A 14,577-nucleotide genomic window follows, 5' to 3' on the forward strand; every position below is an offset into this window, starting at 1 on the left:
CAATGAACAAATAATCCAATCAAGAAATGGGCAGAGGACATGAACAGACATTTCTGCAAAGAAGACAGACATCCAAATGGCCAACAGACAAATGAAAAAATGCTCCACATCACTCGGCATCAGGGAAATACAAATCAAAACCACAATGAGATACCACTTCACACCAGTCAGAATGGCTAAAATTAACAAGTCAAGAAATGACAGATGCTGGCGAGGATGCGGAGAGAGGGGAACCCTCCTACACTGCTGGTGGGAATGCAAGCTGGTGCAACCACTCTGGAAAACAGTGTGGAGGTTCCTCAAAAAACCAAAAAAAGAGCTACCCTATGACCCAGCGATTGCACTACTGGGTATATATCCTAAAGATACAAACATGGTGCTCCGAAGGGGCACATGTACCTGAATGTTTATAGCAGCAATGTCCACAATAGCCAAACTGTGGAAAGAACCTAGATGTCCATCAACAGATGAATGGATAAAGAAGGTGTGGTATATATACACAATGGAATACTATGCAGCCATCAAAAGATATGAAATCTTGCCATTTGCGACGACGTGGATGGAACTAGAGGGTATCATGCTTAGCGAAATAAGTCAATCGGAGAAAGACAAGTATCATATGATCTCTTTGATATGAGGAAGTGGAGATGCAATGCGGGGGGTTTGGGGGGAGGTAGGAAAAGAAAAAATGAAAAGATGGGATTGGGAGGGAGACAAACCATAAAAGACTCAATCTCAAAAAACAGACTGAGGGTTGCTGGGGGGAGGGGGGACAGGAGAGGGTAGTGGGGAAATGGACATTGGGGAGGGTATGTGCTATGATGAGTGCTGTGAAATGTGTAAACCTGGTGATTCACAGACCTGTACCCCTGGGGATAAAAATACATTATATGTTTATTAAAATAAATAAATTAATTAATTTTAAAAAAAGTATAGAACCATAGCAGAACCAAGGATTTAACAGGGAAAAAAAAAACCAAAAAACAGAAAACAGTGTAATAACCACTTTAAAGTATGTTAAGAAACTTAAAAATATTGTACTAACAGTATAAAATTAATGAGATTTTCTGCAGAAAATTTAAAGAATAAGACAGTATTTGAGGTAAAAAATTTATTCAGTTACTTAAGAGTACGTTGAACAGTACATTGAACAGCAAAGAGAAAAAAAAAACAGTACATTTGAAGGGAAATTATTGAAAGATGTTATAAAAGCAAAAGCAGGAGGGTCCTGGGTGGCTCAGTTGGTTAAGCATCTGCCTTTGACTTAGGTCATTATCTCAGGATCCTAGGATAGAACCCTGTGTCAGGATCCAGACTCAGAGAGGAGTCTGGATCTCCCTCTCTCTTGACCCCTCCTCCCTACTTATGCTCTCACTCTCTCTCAAATAAATAAAATCTTTGGGAAAAAAAAAACCCCAAAAACAAAAGCAAAAGCCAAAGAAATATAAAACCAAATGATTGCAAAAAATATAAAAAATAATAGCAGAATGATAGAGATACATGATACAATATTGTGTGATCTATCACACTTGAAATTTAAGTCCCAGAAGAAGAGGATCTAGAAAAGAGGACAGAAGAATTGTCTAAAAATATAATGGCCAAATTTTTACAAATTTATGAAGGACATTAACATGCATACTCAAAAAGTTCAGGAAAACCTAAGCAAAATAAATATAAAGAAAATCATGCCTTGACAAACCAAACTGTTGAAAGACAGTGCTAATGAGAAATTTTTAAAGAATTCACAGAAGCAGTATTTCTGAAATCCCAGAATGAGGAACTTGGAAAATTCTCTCCCAACATTGCAGTTATAAAATTGTAAAATGATTGAAACAAAAAACATAGTAGAGTAGCTCAGTAGCAGATATGAGTGATTATAAATGCTAAACTTGAAGACAGATGAATAGAGACTATCCAGTCTGAAGAACAGAAAGGGAAATGTTCATGAAAATAAACAGAGCTTTGAAGACTTGTTGGAAACCATTAAGCATGTGAGTGGGACACAATATGTGTTCCAAAAAGAGAAGTGAGAGAAAGGAACAGGAAAACTGTCTAGGAAATAATAGCTGAAAATTTCCTTCATTTCAAGAAGAAACAATATATACATCCAAGAAGCACAGTGTCTTATACCATACTCAAAAATTAACTCAAAGTGGATTAAAGACTTGAATATTAGACCTTTAACCATAAAACTCCTAGAAAACATAAGTGGTAAGTTCTTTGACCTAAGTCTTGGTGGTGATTTTTTTTTAATCTGACACCAAAAGTAAGGGCAATAAAAGAAAAATAAGTGGGACTACATCAAACTAAAAAGCTTTTGCACAGAAAAGAAAACCATCAATAAAATGAAATTGCAGTCTACTGAATGGGAGAACATTTTTGGAAGTCATATATTTCATTAGGAACTCAAATCCAAAATAAAGAACAACTGTTAATAGCATAAGAACCTCAAACACTTTGACTAAAAAATGGGCAGAGTATTTGAATAAACATTTTGACTAAAAAAATGGGCAGAATATCTGAATAGACATTTTTCTAAATAAGGTGCATGAAAAGATGCTCAACAGTATTAGTCATCGGGGAACTGCAAATCCAAACCACAATGAGGTAATGACCTCATATCTGTTAGAATGACCATGATCAGAAACACTAGAAGTAACAATTTTTGGTGAGGATATAGAGAAAAGGGAACCCTTGTGTGCTGTTGGTGGGAATGTAAATTGGTGTAACCACAATGGACAACAGTATGGAGGTTTCTCAAAAAATTAAATAGAACTACCCTATGATCCAGCAAATCCACTTCTGGGTATGTATCAGACAAAAAGAAAAACACTAATTTGAAAAGTTATATGTGCCTTAAGTTCACTGCAGTGTTATTTACAACAGCCTAGGTATGGAAATAACCCAAGTATCCACTGATGGATGAATGAATAAGGAAGTTGAGATATATATATTCAGCCATAGGACCTTAAGGGCATTATCCTAGGTGAAATAAGTCAAATAGAGGAATCAGAGAAATACAACTACCATATGATCTCTCTTCCGTGTGGAATCTAACAGATATATATTATGAATATACATTATATGTGTATATATATATGCATATACATACAGAGAACAGATCAGTAGTGGTTGCCAAAGTGAGGGAAATGGGGGTGGGGGAAATGGGAGAACTGTTTTTGTTTTGTTTTGTTTAAATAAATTGAACTAAATAATATTCCATAAAGGGAAGCAGATGGAAACTTAGAATTAATAGGTAAATTTATGATTTTGATTATGGTAATAGTATAATGGGTATACTTACCTCCAAATGCATCAAGTTGTATTTTAATAGTTTTAATACTTTAAAACTACTTTTTAATACTTTAAATACTTTAAAAATACTATTAAATACCTTAAATACTTTTTAAACTAGTACCAAGATATATGTAAGTAAGAAGTACTTACATATAATTATGACAAAGTAATGCAGGATCTCTATGCTCAAAACTAAAACATTGATTAAAACATTTAAATATCTAAACGAATGGAAAGATAGTCCACTTTCATGGATTGGAAGACTCAATAAAATGTCAGTTTTCTCAGTCATTACTGGTAAAAATATGAAAGAGTACCGCCATTTTGGAAGATCCTTTGGCAATTTTTGAAAAAAAATTCAACATACAATTTACCTCATACTCCAGCATACCTATTCCTAGGTATTTACCCAAGTGATGTGAAAATTTCAGTTCACACAAAAGCCTGTACCCCAATATTTATATAGCATCTTTATTTGTAGTCAGTAAAAAATGGAAACAACCTTATGTTTTTCAACAGATGAATGGATAAATGTAGTATACTTATTCACTGGAACACTTTAGCAATAAAAAAGCAATAAAAAACTGTTGATTCATGCAACAATATTGATCAGTCGCAAATGGTTTTTGCTAAGTGAAAGAAGTCAACCCTAAAAGGCTACATGTTATATGCTTCCATTTATATGGAACATAACATTGTGGGAAAGGCAGAATTATGGGTATAGAATCAGGGTTATGGAGAGAAAGTAACTGACAAAAACAGGGTATATTACCTTTCATGTAAGAGAAAGGGATATATAAGAAAATATTCATATATCTGGTCATCTGTTCAAGGAAATGCTGGGTAAAGCAGAAACTAAAGAGAATTTGGTTGCCTAAGGGGTTGGATGGGAAAGAAAAGGAGAATAAAAATGGGTAGGTAGAAATGAAAAAAGAGTGATGCTTTTCAGAACGAGTTTTTTTTTTTTAATAGTGTGACCATTAGAAACATAGTAATGTTTCACATACCTGCAAACATCAATATGTAGCTAAATAAATAGATTAATTAATTAAATCAAGTATTATATGAAGGAGTCCAAAATGAAGTACAAATGGTAACAATTTAATTCACATATATTACAAATATCGCAATCACATTGAACTGTATGGAAAAGAAGAGAACTGAACTTTGGAAGACAGTATTTTAATGGACCTCTGTAAGGCTAAAGCCAAAAAAAAGCAACAACCACAGCAACAAAATCTGTACAAAAATACTGTATTCTAATTAGTATATCTGTTTCTTGCAAGTATATGTGTTAGCTCTGTAAGTACTTTATGTGTTTACTAGCATGAAACAGATTAGTGAATATATATAGCAGATAAGAAGAGCCAGATTTCTTACTAACAAAGTAGTTAGAATTAAGGTAAAGAAAAGGAATCTAGAAAGAACTTTGCAGTATTAGATTTAAATCAGAGGTATCAATATTAACTCATGGCTATACACACACACACATAATTGTGAGGTAATATTGATACCTCTGATTCAAATACATACACATACACATATATATGTATGCGTATGTGTATAAGTGTATATATATGTACATGCACACATACAGGCATATATACCTGTGTGTATGCACATGCACATGAAGATTACTATACCTGCATATGTTTCCTTGCTTTGTTCACTGAGAAGACCTATAAGCAATGCCTGTTGAATGAGTATATTATTGTCTAGATCTTGATTTCTAAATACTGTTTTCCAGTCAAAGAAACCTGGGCTCTTTGGAGACCTGGTTGATTCCAGGACTGGGGCAGGGAAAAATAAAAGACTGGCCTAGAACATCTTAAGATGCCAAAGAGTAAAAAAGTACTTATAGTACAGAGACAAGTCAAAAGTACATAGAAGCCTACTAGAAGGACCCAGCATTGGCCAAAGCTGGAGAAACTGATCAATAAAATAAGTAACCATAGTAATGAAGTATAACCCATAGAATCAAATAAATATCCATGAGTCCATATATATATGTGTGTGTGTGTGTGTGTGTGTGTGTGTGTGTGTACACACATATATAAACGGATGGTTGGGCGGATGAATGGAAGAGAAGGGACAGGGGTTTTTTTGTTTTGTTTTGCTTTGTTTTTACTTAAGAATTCTAATTAATAATAGTTTTGGAAGAATTGAGCAAAATATAAAATTACAAAATACAAAGTACAAAAATGAAGGAAACACTGCAGAAATAATGTTTACAGGCAAGCTCCACAAATGGATGCTGAAATTCTTGGGTGAAAATTTACGGGAAAATAGGATGCTCACTCTTGCCACTCTTGTTCAACATAGTACCAGAAGTCCTAGCAACAGTAATCAGACAACAAAAAGAAATAAAAGGTATTCAAATTGGCAATGAAGAAGTCAAACTCTCTCTTCACAGATGACATGATACTTTATATGGAAAATCCACAAGATTCCATCCCCAAACTACTAGAACTCATACAGCAATTCAGTAATGTGGCAGGATACAAAATCAATGCACAGAAATCAGTTGCTTTCTTACACACTAACAATGAAAAAATAGAAAGGGAAATTAGAGAATCAATTCAATTTACTATAGCACCAAGAACCATAAGATACCTGAGAATAAACCTAACCAAAGAGGTAAAGGATCTGTACTTGAAGAACTACAGAACACTCATGAAAGAAATTGAAGAAGACACAATAAGATGGAAGACCATTCCATGTTCATGGATAGGAAGAATAAACATTGTTAAAATGTCTATACTGCCTAGAGCCATCTATACTTTCGACGCCATCCCAATAAAAATTCCACCAGCATTTTTCAAAGAGCTGGAACAAACAATCCTAAAATTTGTATGGAACCAGAAGAGACCCCGAATTGCTAAGGAAATGTTGAAAAAGAAAAAATTGGGGGCATCACGTTGCCTGATTTCAAGCTTTACTACAAAGCTGTAATCATCAAGACAACATGGTACTGGCACAAAAACAGACACATAGACCAGTGGTACAAAGTAGAGAGCCCAGATATGCACCCTCAACTCTATGGTCAAATAATTTTCAACACAGCAGGGAAAAACATACAGTGGGAAAAAAAAAGAGTCTCTTCAATAAAAGGTACTGGGAAAATTGGACAGCTATATACAGAAGAATGAAACTCCTCCATTCTCTTACACCATACTCAAAGATAAACTCTAAATAGATAAAAGATCTAAATGTGAGGCAGGAATCTATCAAAATCCTAGAGAACATAGGCAGTGACCTCTTTGACATCACCCACAGCAACTTCTTTCAAGATGTATCTCCAAAGGCAAAGGAAGCTTTTGGGACTTCAAGATCAAATGCTTTTGCACAGCAAAGGAAACATTAAACAAAACAAAGAGGAAACCCACGGAATGGGAGAAGATATTCACAAATGACATTACAGACAAAGGGCTGATATCCAGGATCTATAAAGAACTCCTCAAACTCAACACTCAAAAAACAGGTAATCACATCAAAAAATGAGCAGAAGACATGAACAGACACTTCTCCAAAGAAGACATACAAATGGCTAACAGACACATGAAAAAATGTTCAACATCATTGTCCATCAGGGAAATTCAAATCAAAACCACATTGAGATACCACCTTATACCAGTTAGAATGGCAAAGATTAACAAGGCAGGAAACAACGTGTGTTGGAGAGGATGTGGAGAAAGGGGAACCCTCTTACACTCTTGGTGGGAATGCAAGTTGGTGCAGACACTTTGGAAAACAGTGTGGAGATTGCTTAAGAAATAAAAATAGAGCTTCCCTATTACCCTGCAGTTGCACTACTGGATATTTACCCCAGAGATACAGATGCAGTGAAAAGAAGGGCCATCTGTACCCCAATGTTCATAGCAGCAATGGCCACAGTTGCCAAACTGTGGAAAGAACCACGATGTCCTTCAGTGGATGAATGGACAAAGAAGATATGGTCCATATATGCAATAGAGTATTATGCCTCCATCAGAAAGGATGAATATTAAGCTTTTGTGTCAACGTGGATAGGACTGGAAGAGATTATGCTGAATGAAGTGAGTCAAGCAGAGAGTCAATTATCATATGGTTTCACTTACTTGTGGAGCATAAGATATAACATGGAGGGTATTGGAAGATGGAGAGGAGAAGTGAATTGGGGGAATTAGGAGGGGCAGACAAACTATGAAAGACTGTGGACTCTGAGAAACGAACTGAGGGTTTTGGAGGGGAGGGGGTTGGGGGGTATGGAGGGCACATATTGCATGAAGCACTGGGTGTGGTGCATAAACAATGAATTCTGGAACACTGAAAAGAAATAAAATGAATTTAAAAAGTAGGATATTAGCCTTGCCATAAAATAAATTCCCAAGATGTTTGTTAGTTATAAAGGGGAAAATAGTCATTTTATAGTGGAGAAACTTAGCATACACCTCTTTATTCAAGTGACTGAGGTTAAAACAACTAGTAATAAGTATGGCAACATCATGTACCAAGAAGGGCAAACATTATTTCTATGGTATTCTTGCCAAAATATAAAACCCTCAGTCTAATTATGAGAAAAATATTAGAGAAATCTAAATTGAGAGAAATTCTCTAAAACATGTGACCATTCCCATAAGAAGTGTCAGGGTCATGAAAGAAGGAAAGAATGAGGAACTTAGCCAATTGGGAGAGACTAAGAAGACAGAACAGTTTAATGTATTCTAGGATCCTGGATTGGATTCAGGAGCAGAAAAGAAGAACATTGGAGGAAAAGGAATTAAATGTGAATAATGCCTATAGTTCAGTTAATAGTATCATAAGAATGTTAATTTCTTAGTTCTGATAATTCAACTATGGTTATATAAGTGGATAGCATCAGAAGAAACTGGGTGAAAAGACAGGAAGGAACTTTAAATGTGTATTACAAAGGGAACGAAGCCAATCTGGAAAAGCTACATACTATATATCCAACTATATGACATTCTGGAAAGGCAAAACTGTGGGGACAGTGAAAAAAAATTGTGGTTACCAGGGACTAGGAGGGAGGGAGGCACAGGCAGAACAGAGAGAGTATTTTAGGCAGTGAAATTATTCTGTATGACACTTTAGTGGATAAATGTCATTACATGTTTGTCCAAATCCATAGATTATGTTAACACCAAAAATGAAGCCTAATGTAAAATATGGACTTCCGGTTTATGTGTCAGTGTCGATCCATTAATTGCCACAAATGTATCACTCTGGTGGGGGATATTGATAATGGGAGAAGCTGTGCATATATGGGAAGTCTTTCTACTTTCTGCTCAGTTTTGCTGTGAACCTAAGCCTGCTCTAAAAATTGTTTGTTATTAAAAAAAAAAACAGTAATGTATGTATGCATTTCCTCACATAGTATACACATATATTTATGTTTATATTAGTATATGCATGTAAAAACATTTAACAATTGGTTTTCTTGCTGAAAGAGGGGGTAGATAGTCACAGGGATGGTGCATTTTCTACTTTATATATTTCATATTTTTCTGTCATGTTTGAATTTCTATAATGAGGATAGGTTCCTTCTGATTGAAATGATAAAAGCATTCAAATTTTTAAGAAGTAATGTTTGAGAAATAGGTGCATGAAAACAAAGTTTAGAAATTAAAATTAATTTTATCCATCATCCATTAAATACATGCTTGATTTCCTGAACCACTGCTCCAGTCAACCTGCTGTATTCCAATTTATAACTGTGTTTGACTGGAAACATTAACAAATAGGAAAGGTATAAATTATTTAAAGCCCATGGAGCACTTAAGACCGTCAGAATGATCTATTTTGCGCATACAGCCCTATCCTATGGCTTTTAGGTCAGAATTGCCCATTATGTTAGCTATAGCTTACAATGCTGCTTTCTTATGTACATTTAGTTATATCGTAAAAGTAACAATAAACTTTGACGCATATTAAAGTTCCTTTTATTTTGCATCCCTCAGGTCACGTGTAAATGATTTGCAGTAGTCTATTATGTTCTCTGCAGGAGTAATTTTTAAGTATTAAAAACACCTAGAAAATACATTTATAGTTTAAGGGAGAAAATTACCTTCATGTTACCCTCAACCTCTAAGCCCATTCAATTCTTGCTGATGTTGTGTCTTACTGTGTTGTCAGAAAGAACTAAACTTGTGTTTATACAAATATCTAATGAAGTCATATTAAGGTTATTAATTTTCTTTTTTTTAAAGATTTTTTTATTTCTTTATTTAACAGAGAGGGAGATCACAAGTAGGCAGAGAGGCAGGCAGAGAGAGAGGGGCAAACAGGCTCCCTGCTGAGCAGAGAGCCTGATGTGGGGCTCAGTCCCAGGACCCTGAGATCAACCTGAGCTGAAGGCAGGGGCTTAACCCACTGAGCCACCCAGGCGCCCCGTGGTTATTCATTTTCTACATGGACCCCAAATAAAGTTATCATCACCATCTATGTAGTCCTTCCATGCTGGGACTGCCACATGTCAATAAGGCACTGACATGATTTGGCTGAGTACATCTTAAAAAGGAAATGAATGAATATCAGAGTCTCTTAAAACAGGATCTCTAAGACACAAAAATAACTAATATTAATTTCAATATTCCTTACATTTGGATTTCTGGTGGGTTTTATGCCTACATGTGATTTTTCATGTAGCAATTATATCCTGCTTTGGGTATCTGTATTTTTTGTTACTTCACATACAGTTATGTCTCACCCTTCTTGGTCCTCCAGTATAATTTGGTAGCTCTTATAGAGTGTCATGGTCTTTCAAATCAAAAACTGAAGTTATGAAATGAAATTAGGATAATGTAGTAATTTGTACTCTAAAAATTTCAATCTATAAAGTCACTTTCTTAATGAATCAGAGTAATCAAAGTAATAAAGTATCAGTGTCCTCAATTTGAAGAAAGTTCTTTTGTTTCTTTGTTTTTGTCACTGTGATTATGATTAATTTGAGCCAGTGATGGTATTGATGGGCATTGAAAACCCTAGATTGTTTTTGCTACTTATAAAAGACTAATATACAGATTAGCAGGGGCATAGGAAAAATGATATGATAAAGATAAATTGCCTGGATAACCTCATTAAATCACCAGAAAGTGCTGTTTTAGTTAGGGACAAATTTATTCTGCATTCCAAGATACCATACTCATTCCTATTACTATGACATACCCGAAAAATGTGTGCTGGCTTAAATTTAAAGTACTTTTTGTTTGAGAACTTCTTAAGGATTTGGGAACCCTCTTGAAGTACCTACATTCCACCAGAGGTATTTCAATTGAGGATGAGGATTTATGAATATTTTGACTTTCATTTTTGAGTTTGATTTCCTTTGTCCTAAAGTAAGGACTTGTAAATGTTTTTGGTAAAGGGCCAGAAAGAGTAAATGTTTTAGGCTTTGTAGCACTATGGTTTCTGTCTCCACCACTTATCTCTGCCATGTGTAGCACAAAAGCAACCATAGACAATACATAAACAAATGGTTGTTGTTGCTCTAATAAAGCTTTATTGACAAAAAACAGGAAGTGGGCTGGATTTAGCCCATAGATCACTACTTCGAGTATTAATACATTCCTTGTAAAGTACAGTTAAATCAAAATTTGTACCAATCACAGCAAAAGTTGTATTTTTCTGGACACTCATGGAAAATAATACAAATTGAAGAAGTCTGTTTGCTGAAAAAAATCTATTTGATAAAATATATATATGTATATATATACACACACACATAACATTCAGACAGACTGATGATATTACTAAAACAATTAAGGTATTCTCAAGTTTGGCATTAGAAATGCACGCATTAGGAGTGATCTGGGCTGACATATGTATATTACATGTAATATGACATATGTATATTACATATAAGTAATTGGGGGCTCAGGGAGATGGTGTGACCTACCCAGAGTTACTAGGGGCCAAGCTAAAATCCAAGTTTATGTCCTCCTCTTGTTCTCTTTGTATATTATCATTTTACCATTTAAATGTTAAACTAATGGTTTCATGATATTATGTCTACTTTCTAGCCTATATCTAGGAAAATGTAAATTATATTGGAAGGTGTGCACAAATGAATTAATAAAGCCCTTTTGTGACTTAAGTAATGTTGGAACTTTCCCTTTCACACATCTTTTCTCCAAGGATATGAGAAATACAACTCTTTGAAGATTAAGTATAATTTTTTTTTTTTTAGAATGTAAAACTATTTGCTGGTAGTTTAATTTCTTTTCATTCTCTATTTCATCATTTGCCCCATTTATTTAATAAACATATAATGTATTATTAGCCCCAGGGGTACAGGTCTGTGAATCACCAGGTTTACACACTTCACAGCACTCACCATAGCACATACCCTCCCCAATGTCCATAACCCCACCACCCTTTCCCTCCCCCCCCACCGCCCCTCAGTTTGCTTTGTGACATTAAGAGTCTCTTATGGTTTGTCTCCCTCCCGATCCCATCTTGTTTCATTTATTCTTTTCCTACCTCCCAAACCCCACATGTTGCATCTCCACTTGCTCATATCAGGGAGATCATATGACAGTTGTCTTTCTTCGATTGATTTATTTTGCTTAGCATAATACCCTCTAGTTCCATCCACGTCGTCGCAAATGGCAGGATTTCATTTCTTTTGATGGCTGCATAGTATTCCATTGTGTATATATACCACCTCTTCTTTATCCATTCATCTGTTGATGGACATCTAGGTTCTTTCCATAGTTTGGCTATTGTGGACATTGCTGCTATAAACATTCAGGTACACGTGCCCCTTCGGATCACTACATTTGTATCTTTAGGGTAAATACCCAGTAGTGCAATTGCTGGGTCATAAGGTAGCTCTATTTTCAACTTTTTGAGGAACCTCCACACTGTTTTCCAGAGTGGTTGCACCAGCTTGCATTCCCAGCAGCAGTGTAGGAGGGTTCCCCTTTCTCCACATCCCTGCCAGCATCTGTCATTTCCTGACTTGTTAATTTTAGCCGTTCTGACTGGTGTGAGGTGGTATCTCATTATGGTTTTGATTTGTATTTCCCTGATGCCAAGTGATGTGGAGCACTTTTTCATGTGTAATTTTTAAAGGAAACTGCCATTTAAGGTTAAGTATAATGATTAAAGAGAACCTATGACAATCCCAGTGCAAGCAAAGAATCTTGCCTTTCAGGTAATGATTGTGTCCAAAGGCAAAGATACACAGAAGGAAATTTAATCCTGTTGAATAAAGTAAAGCTAACTTCATGACTAGGGGGGAAAAAGAAGAAGAAGAAGAAGAAGATCACAGTAATGAGTGATCATAAAATAAGGAAAGACCAGCTAAAGTGGTTACTGGGGTTAGCAGCAACATTGGCTACATTCAGTTCCATCTTGAAACATATGAGTCTAATTTATGTAGCTGTTAGAATGAGAGGAGAGTGAAGACTAACACTTGTCAATGTAGATGAAGACCTGCAGCCTCTCCCACAGTTTAGTGTGCACTGTTCGCCCTACTCACATAGGGCACCCTGGACTGTGGAAGAGAAGTTCTATCCCTTCTCTTATTTTCTGCCTCTGTCAGTGAAGTCCATGAATTCTAAAGGGGAAATCAGTGTCCCAGATACAGCAAATGCTTCCTAAGTGTTCCTTGATTTTTATATAAAATTTCCTGGAGAATCAGATCTGAGACAAAATGCCTAGTCCATTTCTTGGTAATTACTACTATTAGGGCAAATTGAATGGCTACAATTAGCTTCCCCATTTTACAAGCTCTTGCACCAACGTGCCATTAACATTTCTCCCACCAAGAGATGGGTTCTAGGTTCCCTTCCCTAGAATCTGAGTGGGCCTCTGACTGTGGTAGAAATGATACCAGTGACTCCCTGCATAGGTCATCAAAAAGATAGAACTCCTTCCTCCTCACCTGCATTTCATAAACTCACATCTCTGTCTTACCATGTTGGTTGGGCCATTTTTCTCCGTTCTCCATCTTCTTACACTGGGATCTACACAGTCCTCCCAGACAGAGAGTAGAGTCTATGTAGTGCTTATCTCATGTTTTCTTCTTTATGAATCATAGTTCTGTGCTGCCTGTTGTCCAGTGCTAAAAATAGCTGCTTCATCTATTTAGCAGAGTTTGATAGTTGTTTATGGTAGGAAAGGTAGGTCTGATTCTGATTACTCTGTCACCCAAAATGGAAGCTTGTTTTTCTCTTGTATATATGAAATATTTTTATGTTGTATCCTTGTTAAAAAGTAGAGCTTATTACATTAATGTTGGTGAACTTACTAAGTTAGAAGCATATTTAAGTTTACATTTTTGTAGAAACTCACCAATTCCTTCCCCTAAGTAGCATACCACTGCCTATGTCTATCAGGATTTCATGCATATCAGGCTGAACAGAAAAAAAAAAATTCCCTTCTTCTTGGGCTTAACTCCTTCTCACTATTAAATGTAAAAGGAAAGGAAATTGGGCTCTAGTGACTCTATTCTTGAAAATGTCGTTGGTTTCTTAAAGTCTTATTCTCATCTATCTTCATTGGTCTCAACTACAGGAAATCAGGCATTCTGCCTGGGCCTGAAGCTTCCACTGATTCTGGTCCTTCAGACTAGGCATGATTTCAGGCCAGGTGGGTTTTTTTTTCTTCCAGGCATTATTTTATTGATTCAACAAATATTTATTGAGAACTTGTCATATACCAGAGATTTGACGGTGAAAAGCAGCTTGCATTCTTTTGGAGGCAGCCAAACATTAAATAAATATTTATTTGATTAAATATGCTGTCTATAAGGCAATCATAAGTATACTGTGGAGGAAATAAATCTAAGTAAGAGAATAAATTCTAAGGTTGAACATTCCAGAAGATAGAAGGCAGAAGTTGCTAAGCAAGGAAAGGTCATTGCTTGTCTGATGCACAGAACTTCCTCCATTTTCTTTTTGTCCAAGCAGTCACAAACCCAACCAGATTCAAGAGGAGAGAGGAATAGATTCTACCTCTTGATGGGGAGTGGCCAGGCCACATGCAGAAGAGCACATGAGATGAGGCAACCATTGGAAAATGCATTTGACAACAGTTTACATGCCTAAATGTACAGATTAATTCTTGCCACCTGGCAACAGAGATATATTTTGAGTTATCTATTGTTAAGACTATAGCACAGTGAAAGTCAGACTTTGGAAAAATATCTGAGGCTGTCATTCATATTTGGAAAAGCATGAGAATATTTTAATACACTGATTTCATCATTTAAAGAGAATTTTGGCTTTTAAAATACCTTCTTATTTACATTGTACCCATTTGGAAAGCATTTAGGTA

The sequence above is a fragment of the Martes martes genome (assembly GCF_963455335.1).
Source record: "Martes martes genome assembly, chromosome: 4".
Lineage (NCBI taxonomy): Eukaryota > Metazoa > Chordata > Mammalia > Carnivora > Mustelidae > Martes > Martes martes.